A 6,465-nucleotide genomic window follows, 5' to 3' on the forward strand; every position below is an offset into this window, starting at 1 on the left:
CACAGATCTACATGGTGGGAAGGAGCACAAAAAGAACACTACACTGTCATCAAAGAAGAATATTCTAGAGAAAACTCTGAGTCACAAGAAATCAAGGAAGAAGGAAACAACTCTCAAAGCAAGCAAGGAGAAAGCCCGCCCCAACAAATCAACAGTTATGAGGATTTGAATACCGCAGAAAATAAATCTTCATTTAACAGCAAAGCAGATCTCCTAAACCAAACTTCTCCGACTATAGATCACGAAGCTAAGACACCAATGTCCCAAGAACCAGAAGAGATGAAGGAGATGCAAGACAAAGGAAGTTGGAAGACCGTAGAGAAAAGAAAGAAAGCTACAACACCAATCTCGCCAAGAAAGACCCAGACAAGTAAAAATTAAGAAAATTGTAGGTCCGATAGACCAATTTGGTCTCAGTGGACGTTAACCATCATCATCATCATCATCATATATTTGTAAATTGCATGGCAATGGAATTACATTGAAAACTGCGTGGATATGTTTTTTAAAAAACAGCGTGAATATATGTTTAAAAACAGTGTAGTTATATTTGTTAAAAACTGCGTGGATAGATCCACTATATGCGCTGTGTTTTTTATATATATGGTGATTGGCGCGGGCTTAGTAATAACAGTCGCGCCAACAAATTAATAAAGTGCGCCAGCCAATCAAATTAGCGCGAATAGTATTTAATTAAGTGCGCCAATGCGCTAATGGGCCGATTGGCGCGCATTTGAGTGCGATTCTCGCGCCAATTTGTCGTTACTTAAAGCGATTTTTCAAAGGCGCGGTCCAGGTGCTGATCAGCAAGCGCCAAGTGTTTTTTAATTTGACATCTGCGGTTTAAACAACAAAAGCACCGGGGGTTGTTGGTTTTTTGTTTTAAAGGCGAAGATAATCTGAGGCATAGGCATTTATTGACATTCAATTTTGTTTTTTGTTAAATTGAAATTGGAGATTCTTTGTTTTAGACGAGATGGCGAAAACTCAGAGTGCCCGATTTGAAATAGAGAAATTTAATGGGAAAAATAATTTCGAGATCTGGAAGGTAAAGATGCAAGATCTGTTGGTTCAACAAGGTGTGGCGAAAGCACTGTTGGGGAAAAACAAAAGGCCTCCTTCCATGACGGAGGATGAATGGGATGAGATGGACGATAGAGCTCTAAGCGCAATTCGGTTATGTCTTGCGGACGATGTTCTGTTCAACATTGTGTCAGAGAAAACCGCCGCAGGCCTATGGTCGAAGCTTGAGAAGCTCTATATGATGAAATCTTTGACAAATCGGATTCTCCTGAAACGACAGCTTTATGGTTTGCGGATGAAAGAAGGTGCCTCAATTACTGATCACCTGAATGTTTTTAATACCTTACTGGTGCAATTAGACAGTCTAGATGTGAAATTTGATTCAGAGGATAAGGCAATAACTTTATTGTGTTCATTTCCCGAATCCTGGGATCACTTTGTTACTTCCATAAGCTTTAGTACAACAGACATCCTTGAGTTTGACGATGTTGTTGGAGCCTTGTTGGCTGAGGAGACGAGGAAGAGGTTGAATGCAGACACCTCTACATCAGAGGTAATGATGGCTAGAGGTTGCTCAAGAGAGAGACACTCCGGGGGCAAGCATAGCGACTCTCGTTCAAAGTCCAAAGGAAAGAAGACAAAGGTGAAGTGCTGCCATTGTGGCAAGGCTGGACATCTGAAAAAGGATTGCTAGAAGCGTAAGCAGGCTGCTAAAGAAGGCTCTTCAACAGAAAAGAAGGAAGCCAACACCACAGATACAGGTTCAGTATCTGGTTCAGGTATGAGTGATGAGGTATTGTCTGTTAATATGTCAAATCATGATCAACATTGGTTGCTAGATTCCGGTGCATCAAACCACATGTGTATACTTAGAGACTGGTTTAAGACATATAGATCATTTGATGATGGAGTCTTGTACATGGGTAATGATGTCACTTGCAGTATTGTAGGAATAGGAAGTATACAACCGCAAATGTTTGATGGCACAACAAAATTGTTAACTGATGTGAGACATGTACCAGATCTAAGAAAAAATCTAATTTCATTAGGAGCACTGGATACGAATGGATAAAAAATTGTAATTCAAGGTGGAGTTATGAAAATCTATAAAGGTATTTTACTAGTGATGAAGGCTAAGAAGGTAGGAAATCTTTTTCAATTAGAAGGTAGAACTGGGTCAGATCATGTGTCTGTGTCTGAACAGGACAGTAGTTCCATTCGCCTATGGCATCAAAGGTTGGGCCATATGAGCGAACGAGGGTTGAAAATTTTGGCTGACCACAAGTTACTTCCTAATCTAAGATCTGGAAAGTTAGATTTTTGTAAACATTGCTTGTTTGGAAAACAAAGTAAACAAAAGTTTAAAACAGGCAAACATACTAGTAAAGGGATACTTGATTATATTCATTCAGATGTTTGGGGTCCAGCCCCTACAGCGTCGTATGGTGGCTCGTCGTATTTTGTGTCGTTTATTGATGACTTTTCTCGGAAAGTATGGGTCTACATGTTGAAAAAGAAGTCTGATGTTTTTACAGTTTTCAAGCAGTTTAGAGCATTGGTAGAAAACAACACTGGTAGAACTATAAAATGTTTAAGAACTGACAATGGTGGTGAGTTTACTTCCAAGGAGTTTGACAGCTATTGCAAGGATGTAGGGATCGAGAGACATAAGACCACGGTTTATACTCCTCAGCAAAATGGAGTTGTTGAACGCATGAACATGACTCTTCTAGAGAGAGCAAGGTGTATGCTGAGTAACGTCGGGTTGCAGAAGGAGTTGTGGACGCAAGCAGTGGCAACAACTTGTTATGTGATAAACCGATCTCCATCGACGGCGATAGGCTGCAAGATTCCGCAAGAGGTATGGAAAGGACACCCTTGTGACTATTCTAAACTCAGAGTGTTTGGTTGTGATGCATATGCTCTAGTGCCTAAACATCAGCGAACTAAATTAGATCCAAAATCAAAAAGGTATGTCTTTGTTGGGTATGGTGATGGAACAAAGGGATTTAGATTGTGGGATCCTACTACCCGCAAAATCATCATAATCAGAGATGTAAAGTTTGATGAATCCTCTCTTGTACAGTTAGATGTAGATAATAAATTGAAACAGGATGATGTATCTGATTTTCAGCACATTCAGTTTGACAACACTTCTTCTGATAGTCATGATGATCATAGTTCAGATTCTAGTCATGAACAGGTTTCAGAATTAGATTATGAACAGGGTTCAGATGGAGGTCATGAACAGGTCTCTGATGTAAATCATGAAGAAGTTCCTACAGAGGATAGACAGCCAATTGTGGAAGCAACAGAAACATCCTTAAGGAGGTCTACAAGTATCAAACGTCCTCCAAGAAGGTATGATGATTATGTTACTTCAGTTGCTTTGACCGCTAATGATGATGAACTTTTGTGTTATCAGGAGGCTGTAGAAAGTTCAAAAAGTGACAAATGGAAAGCAGCCATGAAGGAAGAAATGATGGCCTTAGGTAAGAATGGCACATGGGATCTGGTTGAACTTCCCAAAGGCAGGAAAACTGTGGGATGTAATTGGGTGTTCAAGGTGATACAGGGCGTGAATGATACGGAAGACAGGTACAAAGCGAGACTGGTTGCAAAAGGGTTTTCTCAGAAAGCTGGCATAGACTTTCATGAGATATTTTCACCAGTGGTTAAATTTGTTTCAATTAGAATTGTGTTAGCATTAGTGGCTTTGATTGATTTAGAATTGCAGCAGTTAGATGTTAAGACTGCATTTCTACATGGAGACTTAGATGAGGAAATATATATGGAACAACCGGAAGGATTTGTTCAGCATCGCAATGAGAAATTTGTCTGCAGGCTCAAGAAGTCATTATATGGCTTGAAGCAGTCGCCTCGGCAGTGGTATAAGAAGTTTGATTCTTTCATGTTGAGTCAGAAATATGTAAGAAGTGAATATGATCATTGTGTTTACTTTAAGCAGTTAAATAATGGCATGTTCATTTTCTTAGTGTTGTATGTTGATGATATGCTTTTAGCAAGCAAAAGCATTGAAGAAATCAACAGGTTAAAGACTGAAATGACAAGGACGTTTGATATAAAAGATCTAGGAGCGGCAAGACAGATTTTGGGCATGGAGATTTTCAGAGACAGGAGTAATGGTAAGCTGTGGCTTTCACAACAGAAGTATGTTGAGAAAATACTTTTGAGGTTTGGTATGAATAATGTGAAGCCTGTGTCAGTCCCTTTAGCTTCCCATTTCAATCTTTCTTCCAGTTTATGTCCTAATACAGATGAAGAAAAGGATTATATGTCTCGAATTCCATATGCCAATGTAGTAGGATGTTTGATGTATGCGATGGTGTGTACGAGACCAGATATTTCACATGCAGTTGGGGTTGTTAGCAGGTATATGGCAAATCCGGGTAAAGAGCACTGGTCAGCAGTGAAATGGGTGCTTCGGTATATGAGAGGCACAAGTAGTTATTGTATTACTTACAATAAGAGTAGTGAATCTGTTTGCGGATATGTTGATTCTGATTTTACAGGTGATTTGGATAAGAGAAGGTCAACTCCAGGATATGTCTTTACTCTTGCAAGTGGATCTGTTAGCTGGATGTCAAAGCTACAAAACATTGTTGCTTTATCCACTACTGAAGCAGAATGCATTGCTGCTTCGCATGCTTGCAAAGAGGCGGTTTGGTTGAAAGGGTTGCTTGGTGAGTTTGGTAGGTTACAGGACAACATCAGGTTACTTTGTGACAGTCAAAGTGCAATACATTTGGCTAAGAATCCGGCCTATCATAGTAAATCAAAGCATATTCCAATTAAGTACCATTTTGTAAGACAGGTTATCAGTGAAAGGAGCGTTTCTCTTGAAAAGGTGCATACAAAGGAAAATTGTGCAGAGATGTTCACGAAACCAGTTTTGTTAGAGAAGCTATGTTGGTGTTTGGCTTCTCTTGGCTTGCAGAAAAGCTAAAAATAATAAACAAACAGGGCATTAGGCTAATTGTTGTCAAGGTGAAGATTGTTGAGATTTTTCTGTTTTAGACAAAATAGGAAAGAATACTAGTGTGTGACAACAATAGATATCTATTGCTGGATTATCTCCAGGTTGTTGGGAGAAAATTAATGCATCCTAAATTTGATGTGAGAGGTAGTTAGATTCTCCTTGCTATAAAATAGGTAGTCATACGGATAGCTGGGTGTAATGTGAGAGTTTATGTAATCTCCTGTTTGAATAATAAAATATTGCCGATGCGTTAGTTGTGTGGACGTAGCCCAGATTGGTTGGGTGAACCACGTTAATTCCTGTGTCTTTATGTGCTTGAATTTTTGCTGTGTATATGTTTTATAGTCCGCTGTGCATCTGATTTCCAACAAAAAATACTTCCAAATGGACTCATGAAACGTTATCATTAAAAAGGTCATTGTCGAAAAAGTCTAAAAAAAAAGACATATAACTTATGCACCACTTTACCTCTACCGCAAAGAAAAAAATGCAGCAAAAGGGACACTTTGGAAGTCTAACCACGTTCCCACACTACTCTTACCACTACCTTGTAGTCGCTCCACAAGCTTTCAATACACAACACCTTGCCTTGTCAGCCACTCCTCTACACAAGGACACACCATTTTCCACAACTAGTTACTTCACAATTGGTTATACTACAAGACAACTTCTTGCATGGGATCTTTTATTCGGAAACCCCATAGCGCTCACTATGGCCCCACCAATCCAGTTGATTAATTATCACGCCAACTAGAATTATACACGTCAAAAAGAACTAGACCTCCACAGAAAAGTCGCGTGTTCGATGCACACTTCTGCTACGTAGTTATTCGACTCAATTAATCCTTTCTAGCAGCTTAGTTAACATTTCACACTATAGATTGCACATATGAGGTAGCTATTGCTTGTGCACTAACTCAGTAGGTAGAAAATCTCAGGATACCAAATTGAAACCTCGGTTTCCAACTTATATACCACTGAAACAATAGTGACAGATTTTTGGCTTTAATCTGGCTCTTCAAAATAAACTCGGTTCTCTCAATATTTACATTTTATAGTTGTCTTTGGATGGATCTAACAACTTACGGACCGTTTTCACACACACAGGATAGTACAGCCACCAACAAGTGTAGCCTCGCTCCAAATACACCAACGTCAATAATATTTATCCAGAACGATGACAACACTCAAAACACCTCTTTATGAGCCCAAAATCTCCTCAAAGAAATTGAGTCAAGCCTCAAATTACCTACACTCCACCAATGCTTGCGAATGTTCCACAATTCACACTACTAGAGTTAGAAAATGTGGTAACTTAGGCAATTGGTTTAATGTAGAGAGTTGAGTTATGATCCAGGGCACATTTCTCCCCAAAAACTTGAAGTGACATCGTTCAACAACTTCAAGTGGCGTCGTTCACTGGTGGAGCTCACAAGATCATC

The sequence above is a fragment of the Pinus tabuliformis genome, chromosome Q (assembly GCF_031772625.1).
Source record: "Pinus tabuliformis cultivar Carrire ecotype Pingquan chromosome Q, CPIR1, whole genome shotgun sequence".
NCBI lineage: Eukaryota > Viridiplantae > Streptophyta > Pinopsida > Pinales > Pinaceae > Pinus > Pinus tabuliformis.